The 13,694-nt window shown below is 33.4% G+C and overlaps 1 protein-coding gene across 22 annotated transcripts in view; it reads left to right on the forward strand.

Moving 5' to 3' along the window:
- grh (grainy head) overlaps window positions 1–13,694 on the forward strand; it is a 663,099-nt gene that overhangs the window by 243,865 nt on the left and 405,540 nt on the right. The window lies entirely within an intron of this gene.

The raw sequence follows: 13,694 nt of genomic DNA on the forward strand, positions 1-13,694 counted from the left end.
ACACCAAAGCTAATAATTTCAAATTTACTTTGAATTTTTGCGTTTCTTTATTTTTCCAACTCTACCACAATTACATTCTATTTCGTTTCTATCTGCTCTGCTTCAATTATTCCACTCTTTTTATAATTTCTCCTGAATCATAAGCAGTTCACGGCGTTCTCAGTATCAAAAACGCTACAAATGTTTATCTTCATACAACAATAACAAAAACCCCCATAAATAAAAATATCCCATGTGTCATGCTGCAATATAAACTCCCATGTGACATCTCATCAATGTGACATGTGAAGTTCTTTTGCGGTTGAATCGATTATTTGCTACTTACTTACTATTTGCGAGAAAAATAGCAAATAACAAAACAGCAACTAAAACAGTTAGCCAATTGTAACACACAAAAGGCAATTGTTATGTCCATAAAGATTTTGTAGAGCACCTACAATGTGGTGTGCAAACACAATTTATTATTACGAGCTGGTACTTTTTTTTGAGGTGAAAAGCTTTAAGCTTACCGCCGCCACCTACCACCAATTGGGAAATGCCCGCATTTTATAGCATTCACTTGTCCATCACACGCATAAAGTACACCAAACTGCAGGCAGACGAAGAAAGCGCAAACACCTTACTCTATACTCATTTTAAGCTGTGCGCTTCGTATGTGAAGGTGGCCAAATGTCAGTTATTCATTTCAGGATTTTTTTTGCGTTTACTTCTCCTACCATCGTAGCTAATATGTTTAATTTTTTTTGTCCAACTACTCTTTTACACGGCTGTTCCTAAATTCCTTCATTCAACACAACGCAGCCCAATTTAGCTCTTTGTAACGTTGTAGACTTTTGCTTGTTGTCTCGTTTGTGGTATGATAAATTGACATGCATCGCGAATATTCGCCTTATGTTATTCCCTTTACGTTATGCATCTCCAAACAACGCAAAACAAATCAAAATCAAAAGGAGTCTTTTATGCTACTCAACTTCAAATTTTGGCAACAAAACAACAATTTTGATTGACATTTAATTTAAATGCATTTTGAGCGTAAAAACCACCAACCAAAAAAAAAAAATCTTGTTAAAAGGGCGAGGGTTACAGAAAATGGTTAAAAAAAAAGTACGTAGCATCAAAAATAAAAATGAAATTTCACAAAAGAAATCACCGCGTCACTGATATATAAATTGTATACCATTCACTCACTTGCGGTATTTTTGCATCTTCTGGACATGCCACAATATGTTACTTTGGTTAACAAAATATTCCTACCTTTCTCTTTGTATGTGGGCAAACAAAATAATTTTTTTTTTCAACCCTATAGAAACAGAAATGCCATTGTATTAATTAATAAATATGAAATTTAGGCTGACCGACCTCGCCAGTGCCTGAAACAGATTCATACTCAGCTCCAGGTATAAATATAATGAGACAAATCAAGCTGCATTGCTTTCACTCGCTCGAACAACACAATTAGATCATCCATGTTTCGATAAAATATTTTTCACGATTCGACGTCTCTACATCTGATCAGATTTATTCCTGCAGCTCTTTGAGAGCACTACAAGCCAACGTCGAAAAAATACTGGGATTGGAGCATCTGGGACGGTAAACAACGCTGTATACCCATTGCGTTGAGATCGAATGCAGTGAGAATAGTATGTAACTGCTGCTGCATGCTTTAAAAGTAAGCGGGGCGTATTTTCACAAAGAAAAAATTAGGAGAATAACGACGTATATCGGGGTATGGTCGTGTTATCCATTTCTTGTCGCCAAATAATGAGATTTTTATCGATATGTTATCGAAGAGGCATAGATATGTTATCGATTTATTATCGAAGTTTGAAAACAAAGGTTATATATGAGTTATCGATTTTATATCGGCGCGGTTTGGGTTTGTTACCGAAAATTTTTTGATTGGAAAAATTTACCAATATTTATCTAAAAGTTATCAAAACAATATAGAAAACTTATCGGTTTCTTATCGGAGTGTTACCAATTTTTAAACGGCGTGCTACTAATTCGTCATCAGAAGTTATTGATGTATTATTGATATGTTATCAAAAATTATCGATTTTTTTTTTATCAAAAAGGCGATTTATAACCGAAAAATGTAAAGTTTATTTATTGAAAAGTTATCGATATTGAAAGTGCTACCACTCTGTAATGGGCGGTTTATCGATTTATTACCGAAAAGTTATCGCTTATTTATTGAAAAGTTGTCGATATGCAAGCAAAAAGTTGTCAATTTGGTCATCGATTTCTTATCGGCGTATTTTCGATTTGTTAACGAAGACCGGTACCCATAAAACTTCAATATAATAACAATTGCACATCTTTGACCCGCAGATAACAAACCGATTCCAAAACGATAAGAAGCCGAAGTCAAACCGGTAACAAACCGATAACACAACGATAATAATAAAAATAAATTATTATTAATGAATCACTTGAGTTGGATTGCGGCCATCGTAGAACTAAGTGGGTGCCAAATATAATTGCAAATTCAATTGTTGTTGTTGTAGTGGTTTTTTTAATTTAATAACTTACGCGTATTCCTCATAAAAATTTTTACCTATTAATAGTTACTAACATTAAACAGCGCTATTAATGTGTGGTATGACTTTTATTCAGCAAGTTCGTTGCTTAAGTCTTTCGTAATTCTCTGCTGGATTTTGCTACAATTTATGCTTTTTACATTTTGTTGGTGGTTTATTAAGGGCAAAACTAATTAAAGCGTAACGATGTTCAACGTTAATACCATATTTAAAACTAAGCGGATTTGGCTACATAATAAATAATCGAGCAATTAAGTTGAACCAATTTCTTGTGATTGGGTATTATTTTGATGAATTTGTAACAAATAAATTGGAGTGATGTAAATATTTTTTAAATAACACGAAGGGTAAACAATGAAATTGATAAATTTAACAAAAAAAAAGAACGCGTGAATTTACCTGTAATACAGTTTTAGTGGTTTCGATTCAAAAATTTGCTGAAAAGGGTAGAGTAACAGAAAAAAACCAGATATTTTGCATTAAACAATTCGCAATCGGCTTCGTTCATCGCCAATTAACTAAGGCCACATGCAATCACGATTATTTTTCACGCTAATAAATAAAGCTTAAACGATTCTACATTAAAACAAATGAGAGATCGCTTCCGCTCAAACTAAGCACATATGCTTTGCTAATATCACTTGAATAAGCCTAATGTCTATCCAGCAGCTGCTAAATTCATTTGATTGCAACAAATTTGAAGTGAACATTAATTTTATGAGATAAAAATATATTATGGATAGCAAAAAGAAAATAAAAGTGAAGAAATGCAATATTAATAGCTCTATAACAACGCATGCACTTTAGCTCAAGCTTAGGGGCTGCACTAAAAGCAACAACAACGTTGTCGGCAGTTGCGTATGCGCATGCATACGTGCCATTCAACCAAACTCCGTGCAGACAGGTGCATTTAATGTGAGTGATTTTTAGTGTTCAGAGCGTCATGGCAAATAATAAACGCATCGCTTCCGTTCATTAGCTTAGTTGCATTTGTGGCATAAACTGATTGCCTATCGGCATGTTTTAAAGGCCCAACGACTGCTTACGAAATCTATCACGGTAGCACAGTAGTTGGTTATGTAAGTATGTACATAAATGGACATATATATGCTCACAAATATGTGTAACGATTTATTAATACCTGTATGAGCTTGCAACGTATTAACTGAAATTGTGTTTTGACGCATAAAAGCGTTATTGCCGCTAAAAAGGTCTTATCTTTTTTTGGCAGGTGAATGCTCTGGAAAAACGCCGAGACTAAGGAAAATTGTATTATTTGTTTAAACGAAATAGTGCAAAGTTTGACAAAAAAAGAAGAAGTGGAGTGTACGTGAGGAATTAATTGCGGTAAATGAGGCTGAAAAACTGAGAGATAGCAGTAAAACTCTGAATACGGAGCAGAAAGTATCAATGTTGAAGGTTTATTTCAAAACTTAACTGAAATAAGTGATATTTGAGTACATGTGTTCAAGGGTGTGAAACATCTCTGATCAGCTTTTCTAAGGGTAGGCTGTTTTACGCCTTTGTCCTTGACCTCTACGCAGTCAAAATCTGTTTGTAAGTGTTCATTTGGAAAAATTTCAAAATATTAATGGAACACATTTTCCCTTATAATAAAAAACTTGGAATAAGAAGGACACAATTTCTGTTATTATAAAAAAATATATTTGTGTTTTTATTGAAATTTTTTTAAACTTTTTTATTTTTATATTTAATTAGTGAGAAATGTTCATATTGCTTTATACAATTGTTTTGTTATTGATATTAGATACAAAATTGCAAGGTTTACAAACGGCGATGGTTACTAGGATATGTTTCTCAATTTCACTTCTTCATCAGCTAGCTTCTCGGGAGCTTAGTATTGAACTCGAAATCTCCAACATTCAGACTACACAGATGCCTTTAACCAGTCCGCCATATGAATGCCCCGTTGCTCGCATTGCAATTGGTCTCTAAGTATTGCCTTTTTGTTGCTATTTATTTATATATCATTAGATACATACTAATTCTATATGTTTTTAATCCCAGTTGTGTGGAATACTTATAGGCGCGCTCAAGAGCTTAGTAACATTGGATTCATAGCAGTACTTTTATAAGCGGTACTTCCGCTGTTCACTATTATATCAATATTATTATACCAATGTTTTTTTTTTTTTAATTTTGTTTTTATTGTGAAAGTTCTGGAAAAAGTTGTTTGCTAACACTCTATCATTGTTTCCCAATTTTAAAAAATAAAACAAGTTTAAATCTTTAAATTTGTACAGAAACACAAAATTGTTATTTATTAATTTTTTAATTTACAAATTATAACTTATTTGTATTGATTCCATTCATAGATTCCTACATTTTTTTATAAACATTTTTATCTTGTTTTTTAAATTGATAGAATTTTTTGAAGTTTTTGAAGAATATTTTTTTTTAACAATTGTTTTTGTTTTATCGGCCTATTGATAAAGTATTCAAGGTTGGAAAAGAGCTCAAGGCCTTAAAAATAATTTTTTGTAATGATTATTGTTTTTTTTTTAATTTTTCTATAATTGAAAAATTTTATTTTGTTTTTGGAATAGTAAGTAGAACATTTTTCAGACAACCTGCAATAGCTGCGCAGATAGATCCATTTCGAAGGGTGATAAGCCTTCATCATCAGTACGCTTAGGTACGCTGCGCCAACCATTTAGCTATAACAATTGCTTTGGTCTTGAGCTCATTTTGAACCTTGAATTTTTTGTTTTTTGAAATTGATGAATTTTTTTCTTACAAAATAAACAATAATACAATATAACTTTGATTCTTTTCTGTGAATGTTTTTGCTTGCTATTTAAAATTGAAAAAAAGTTTAGCGCATTTTACGAAACTTTTTTTTTTTTTAAGTTTTCATAATGTTCTCTACCAATAAGGCAACTTTAATATTTGCTTCTTTTTTATACATAGACTAGAAGACCCGGCAGGACGTTGTTCTGCCCTAAATTTGGCCTATCTGCATACAATTTAATGAGCTTTTTCCGTCTAACTTTGCCCTCCCGCCCTCTTCACTTTTTCCTAATCCTTTTATTCACTCCCTCTCCGTCTTTTTCGCTTCATCTATCTTCATCTCATTCTATCTCTTTCTCAGTCTCCTTCTCTCTTTTCTCTTCTCTCAAGTTCTTCTCATTCTTCTTCATCCCTTATTGCCTGTCCCATAGGGTGGTATGTATTTTGTTCCAGTCCCAGTCCGAGTCCCACTCCGAGTCTCAGTCCCAGTCCGTCTCTGGTCTACTTCCCGGAAAAAAGGATCGTAAATACTAAAATTACTAATATAGGCAAATTTATATACCAAATTTCAGGCAAATCGCATAGGACGTATGTAAATAAGTATGTTTGAACAAAATCGACCGACGCATCTCTTCAAGCACCGGCGACCAACTAACACACATTTTAGCCCTTCTTTTAATATATATAGATTTTTATTTTTCACACTTCACTATTATATTAAAACGAAATACAGATATTCGTTACTTTTGAAATTCGGCTTAAAAATTGCACATGGAACAATTAAAGACTCTCCTGAATTAAAAAAAAAGTCTTAGTACCTCAAATCGCGGGCCCCCTCGGAAACCCGGGCCCCCCTATCGCCGGCCCTGGTGATGTGCTATATATATATATGTAAAGTTAAATAAGCACGTGCACAAACATATCCATACCAACTGAAAAGAGATGCGCCACTGCGTATACGTAACATTTTATTATTACGTATATACAAATAAAAAAATTTGCAATAAAATAATATTGCGACTATAAACTGAGATATAGCATATCCTATCTCTCAAGTTAGATCAAAGTACACACGACGTGCAAAACAAATTCAAAATCGGTTCAGTAGTTTAGGAATCCATCGCGCCCAAAATTGTTGCGCACGTGTTTTTTATATATTAAGATTGAAAAAAAAAAAATGATTTTGATAAAATTTCAAACTTTTCTTTCTAAATTTAGTGAAAAATATTGACATATTTTTATCGAAAGCTTCCGAATTCGGCACACTTAATTTAAGCAAGTTGCTAATAATTAAACAAAAAGATTATAATTTTGAACAAGTATTTTGTCTTTCAAATTTGAGCACACTGGACAATATTTTCGAAATAATTTTTTGAAGTTTTTATAATTCTCTTTACCGATTTGGCAAATTTAGTATTTTCTAAAGTTAAACAAATTTTTCATAATTTGGAGAAAAAATTCCACATACTTTTTTTATATTTAACAAAAAAATATTGACATATTTTGTTTAAACTTTCCTATATTTGAAAAATAAGTATTGGAAAACTTTTTATACATAATTAAAAATGAAAAATAAAAAAATTCTGAAAAGGTAAATTTTTGTTTGTTTAGATTTTGTGAAAAAATGTTTTAATTTTCAAATAACTTTCAAGAATTTGTACAAAATTTCAATTTAAAATTTAATCAAAACAATTTTTTTACATTTTTTAAATTTTTTTCAAATTAACATTTTTCTTTTTTCAGTATAAACATAAACATGTTTTTTGAAATTTCAACTTCCGTTTTTCGAAATATCACTTTTTTATACCTTTTTATTAAGTCGCTTTCATGTTTGTCCCCTCATTTCCATACGAATTTTTGACCCACGGAAAAGTATTAGTCGGAAACTTCCCGTTGAGCTAGACACTTGATCTGGGAGACATTACAATGCAAGTGAAAAAAAAAATCCGATCGAGATATACAGAAAATTTATTTTAAAATGGAAATTTTGCGATCAGCTTTTAACTAACTTTTCGGTGATCCAGAGACTTGAAACTTAGCACATAGTTTGCTAGTCGATGGTGCTACAATTCGTGGAAAACAAAATGCCGCCAGGTGGCAGACGAATTAAAATAAACAATATCCCTGAGAATCCCTGAAAAAACGCAGGGAATCTTGTGATCGATTTTTAAGTAATTTTGAGGTGAGCTAGAGACCTGAAATTTGGGCTGTGAGTCAGAACCCGGTGACAATGCAATATATGATCAAAAAAATTTCGCTATGTGGCGCATGGATCCCGATATTAAGAAAATTAGTTTTGTGAATTTTTCAATCCATTTTTTAACTTCCCGGTGACCTAGAGAATTGAACTTGGCACACCGTTCGTGGCTTAGCGACTACACAATCTGCAGAAAACAAAATTCTGCTAGGTGGCGCGCTAAGTGAGATAACTACAAATCCTTGAAAAACGATGGGAATCTTGCAATCGATTTTTTAGTAACTTCCCGGTGAGCTGGAGATATTAAACTTGAGCCGTGAGTCAGAACCCGGTGACAATGCAATATTTTATCAAAAAAATTTAGCTAGGTGGCGCATTGATCGAGATATTAAGAAAATTAGTTTTGATTTGGGAATATTTCAATCCATTTTTAACTAACTTCCCGGTCACCTAGAAACTTGTAACTTAGCACATAATTGGCGAGTCGATAGCACTACAATTCGTGGAAAACAAAATGCCGACAGGTGGCGGGGGAGGGGGTGGAGGGGAATCTTGCGATCGATTTTTGAGTAACTTTCCGGTGAGCTAGAGACTTGGAACTTGGGCCGTGGGTCAGAACCCGGTGACAGTGCAACATTTGATAAGAAAAAATTCGCTAGGTGGCGCACGCGGATCGAGATGGTAAGAGAACAAATTTTAATTTGGTAATCTTTCAATCCATATTTAACTAACTTCCCGGTTACCTAGAGACTTGAAACTTGGCACTTAGTTAGAGGCCTGATGACAATATAACTTACGGAAAACAAATTTCCGCTAGGTGATGCGCTAATCAAGATAACTGCAAATCCTTTAAAAATGGGGGGAATTTTGCGATCGATTTTTAAGTAACTTCCCAGTGAGCTAGAGACCTGAAACTTGGGCAGTGAGTCAGATCTCGGTGGAAATGCAATACGTGGTCAAAAAAATTTCGCTAGGTGGCGCATGGATCGAGATATTAAGAGAATTAATTTTGATTTGGGAATCTTTCAATCCATTTTTAACAAACTTCCCGGTTACTTAAAGACTTGAAACTTGGCACTTAGTTAGAGGCCTAGTGACAATACAAATTATAGAAACAAATTTCCGCTAGGTGGCGCGCTAGTCAAGATAACTGCAAATCCTTGAAAAACGAGGGGAATCTTGCAATCGATTTTTAAGTAACTTCCCGATGAGCTAGAGACTTAAAACTTGGGCCGTGAGTCAGAACCCAAAATTCCAAATACCTTTTTGTAGGTAGCACTAAAAAAGTGAAAATAAAAAGATGATAAAAAAATGTTAATGACTACCTTTATATAAATGGACCAAAAAATTGAAGGCAATTTTTCCTTTAATACAGACATAATCTTGTTGAATTTTGACTAAAAACTTTAACAATAGCTCTTGTAAAAGAATTCTGGGATTTAAAATTATAAAGGTAGAGCGCGTGCTTAAATTTAAAATAATCAATTAGTTAATCCCAAGTACATTGTTTGCCTTAAATTGAAAGATTGCGCACCACCGTTTTAGTTTTAAATCCCAAAATTCTTTTACAAGAGCTATTGTTAAAGTTTTTTAGTCAAAATTCAACAAGACTATGTCTGTATTAAAGGAAAAATTGCCTTCTATTTTTTGGTTCATTCATATAAAGGTAGTCCTTAAAAATTTTTTATCACCTATTTTTCAAATTCTATTTTAAACTAACATTTTCCTTTTTTTCAGTATAAACATATGCTTTTGTTTTTTTGTAATTTCTTGTTTGCTTTTGTTTTTCGAAATATCACTTTTTTATAAGGCAGCTTTTTTTCATTTAAAATTATTATTTTTGAATTTTTTAAATATTTCAATTCTCCTCTCAACAATTTAATTATGAAACAAATTGAAATAAGCTTTATGAAACCTTGGATATTTATTTTTTTTATCTTCATGCTTAATTTTCTCTTCAAATTTAGCACACTTAATATATTCCAAATTAAACAGCGTTTTTATACCCGCTGTACTTGTTTTTATTTCGAAATAAAAATAATTTTTTTTTACCAAACATGTAAAAACTGTTGCAAATTTGTGTGTGAAATTTTGAAATATTTATTTCTAGTTTCGCATTTCTTTTATTTTATGTTCAGATCTGTTAAAGGTTGAAAAATATTTTAAATTTTCCAACCCCCAAACTTGAGCAAATTTTTCTGTGAAATTTTATAAATTTAAATATTGTTTTTGAATTTGCTAAATTTTATATTTAAATTTGTACTTATGTAAAATTTTTGAACCTTTTTTCAAGATATGCAAAAGTGTGAAATCAAATTTTGTCTAAATTATCTTTTTTTAATTTGGAAAAAATTATTATATGCATGTAATGTTCTTTGGAATTTCCTTTTTTCAAAAAAACTTTTTTTATCCAGTAGTTATTTAATTTTTTTCTAAATCTTATTAGTTTCAATAAGTAAAAGTAAAATAAATTTGAATGAAAAAACTTCATAGTTTTCTTCCTTAATTTAGAAAATTTTATAACTAAGCAAAGTTTTTTATAACTTCCAATAAAATTACTTAGCGAAAAATCAATTGTTTTTTTATAAGAAATAAATGAGAGCAAAAGTTCGGACAAAACAAAGTTTGATGGGTCTGTTAGTTTTTTTTTTAGCTTGGTTTCTATATGAAAAGAAAGGAAATATGTTATTAGCCCTTGCCATTGCTGCTCTAGCTCTTAAGACTCTTCGAATTTCGCTTTACATTTAAGATTTCGTGTGAAAGAGCCTCCGCTAAAAAACAGAAAAAAAATTTTATTTCATAACAATAATAATAAATATCATTCCAAACTTACTCGCCAATTGACGTCACTGCTGCTGCTGCTGCGGCATTTGTTGCCATTTTGATTTTACCGCTGCCTTTATAAATTCTGAAAGATGTTTAGTTGCGCAGATTGTTACAACTACAAAAAGATCAAAAACAAAAATGACATCAAATAAGTAGTAGCAACAACTAAAATAGCATCATAACTATGCAACAAAGCCACAGTAAGAATAGTCCACATATAACAAGCCGCAGCGAGGCGCAACAACAGGTGTTGCAACTGCGCATCGTCATAGTATTTAGTTTTATTATTTTTAAATTTTCTGTTTAATGTTGCCACCATTTGGCTATTATGGTGTTAATGGCAATGCCATTGTCGTTTGTTGCTAACCATTCGTTGCACTTTGCTATTGCACATACATACGTTCATATTTTCTGCCTACAATTGTGCTGAGTTCATTGCTCGTATTTGTAGTTGTTATTGTTCTTGTTGTTATGGTTGTCATCTCAAAGCAATCTACAGACAGTGATCATAAAAAAATTTGCACATCTTTTGAGATAAATTTTTGTATTCAATTTTTATTTATTTGCATCAGTGAGAGTACTTAAACCTATGTACATAGTACGAAAAGTGAAGTGAATTTAGGTGATCGAGGCAATCGTATATTTAAAAGGGAGTGAAAAACAAAAACAGAAAACCAGGCGGCTAAACGAAACCAATGACAAGGTGTTAGACGTGCGGAAGCTATATAATTGCTAGTAGGTATTTTCGGTATTCTACAAGGTAATGTAGAATTTCCTAGTCAACACCACTGTAAAGTCCTTTGAAAAAAGTGCTTCAATTCACCCTTAAACTGTGGAAGATAACCACATTAATTGCAGCTTTGTAAAAGCCTTCAACAAATTATGCGGTCTCTAACGTTTTTCTTTCTCTTCCTTCAGTTATGTGTTAAGTTCCGGAAATAATGCGTAGATACACTTTACTCTACTGCTTTTTTTTAGCTGTATCGATAAAATTCCTGCTAGGATGGCAAGTGCCCTACTAGCTTCTGCACCGATGTCTTAAATTTTTTTTGCTGTGCGAGAAGAAATAGTTCCCCCAATGACCGGAGTAAGGGTGGTTCGATACTCCCGATGTTTCATGGCACCATATACGAGAAGAGGCTGATGGAGGCAGCACGCTTGAAGATGGTTTTAGGCTGCCTCTTCTCACTATAAATCCACTTACATTAGCTATTATGTGCGCAGCCCGATAGGGTTAGTTTCTGTCTAGCTTTAACCACAAATATTTTATTGAGGACTCTTCGTGAAGATGACGATCTCTGTTTTTACCGTTGCCAGCTGAAGACTGTGATCAGCAACCTATTTATTTCATGTAGGAGCTGTGTAAATTTAAACTGTGTCAGCTTTGTGCTGTTATGACAGAAGCCACAACGTCAGAAAAAGCGGCGAAAAGGTTGTTTTATGATACGTTCAAGCAAAGAAGACTGTAGAAAGTAACATTCAAGAGATGGGGTCTATAACTCAACTTACTTTTCTTTTTTACCTGAGTACCAATATGCCATTATCTCATAAAGTCCCCCATTCTACCTTGAGGGAGCGCTCTAGAACGATCTTTTGATTCAAACATATCATCCTGTAGGCTAGAGTTGAAAGCATTTTTCATATCTAGCATGAACAGCAAGACTCTCAGTTATTGGGGCACGTAGTTTCGGTTTTTGCGATGTTGCCTATCACTGCCGCTAGTTCGCTCCCAACGTTTGTTGTTATCTTGAGGCGTTGAATCAGGCGCTTTACATCTTTTTACCTATAGTATCTAGCATGTAAAGTTTGCGGTATGAGATCTAGCCATGCTATCTTTAATCTTATGGGTATTACTTTCGCTTTGAGACGTTTGTTGTAATAGTGTATCTGGGAGGTTATTTTCGGCAAGCTTAATTGCCTTCGAAAGTACTCCGTCATGCTTTCGATATTTTTTAGGTTTCATGCAGATCTGCTTAAACTTCTCCTTCATTCCCCTTTTCAGTATTATCGGATGACGTCTCCAATCTCTCTGAATGATTTGGTTGGAAACAGAGGTCCAAAGTGATTCTTTTGTCCGTCACCTGGCTTGACTGGCAGAATTCCTTCATTACTATTCTATATCCTTACACATTTGGCAGGACCAATCTTGATTGCTTCCCGTGTCATTTTTGTTATACAGTTGCTTTTTGTGAGGGAAGACGGGAAGCATCAGTCCAAAAGAGAGGAAAAATGTTAGAGCGCGCTAATCAGACTGAATATTCGCAGGGTTCCATATAAATATGTGATGAATTTATTAAGTGTTTTCAGAATCATAAGAGCGGCTCTGTATGTCGGCTAAATAAGTTATCAAATTGCATGAAAATTTTTATAAGAACTGTTGAGCACTCCTGGATTCTATACATCTACTTGTCAAAATTGACCAATAACCGCTGAGAGTGCAATGTATAATTTTAGACCCACATATAAACTTTTCAACAAATGCGTTTGAGCGATGACGAATTATGAAAATTTAAACTTGCTGACTGCTGAAAAATCCTCGTAACGCTTCTTAAACTTTTGAAAAGGACTAATGCCAGCTGCCAGGCTACGGAAGGCAGTAAGCAACAACTCGAACTATAAAGCTTCGAACTAATATCAGACGCGCCTCAAGATATGCCACACACAACACTTCCTTACTAGTTGTCAGCATTCAGCTACTACTTCCAACAGTGTGCGACAAGCATTGTATAATTTCAGGAGCCTATTAAATTCTTCAAGCATTTTCGACTATTTCCAGAATGTGGGTGCAGAATAGATTTCGATTGGTTTTTATACTCAGTTGAGCAGAGCTCACAGAGTATATTAACTTTGATTGCATAACGGTTGGTTGTACAGGTATAAAGGAATCGAGATAGATATAGACTTCCATATATCAAAATCATCAGTATCGAAAAAAAATTCGATTGAGCCATGTCCGTCCGTCCGTCCGTCCGTTAACACGATAACTTGAGTAAATTTTGAGGTATCTTAATGAAATTTGGTATGTAAGTTCCTGGGCACTCATCTCAGATCGCTATTTAAAATGGACGATATCGGACAATAACCACGCCCACTTTTTCGATATCGAAAATTTCGAAAAATCGAAAAAGTGCGATAATTCATTACCAAATACGCATTAAGCGATGAAACTTGGTAGGTGAGTTGAGCTTATGACGCAGAATAGAAAACTAGTAAAATTTTGGACAATGGGCGTGGCACCGCCCACTTTTAAATGAAGGTAATTTAGAAGTTTTGCAAGCTGTAATTTGGCAGTCGTTGAAGACATCATGATGAAATTTGGCAGGAACATTACTCTTATTACTTTATGTCTGCTTAATAAAAATTAGCAAAATCGAATAACG

The sequence above is a fragment of the Eurosta solidaginis genome, chromosome 3 (genome assembly GCF_040869045.1).
Source record: "Eurosta solidaginis isolate ZX-2024a chromosome 3, ASM4086904v1, whole genome shotgun sequence".
NCBI classification, from domain to species: domain Eukaryota; kingdom Metazoa; phylum Arthropoda; class Insecta; order Diptera; family Tephritidae; genus Eurosta; species Eurosta solidaginis.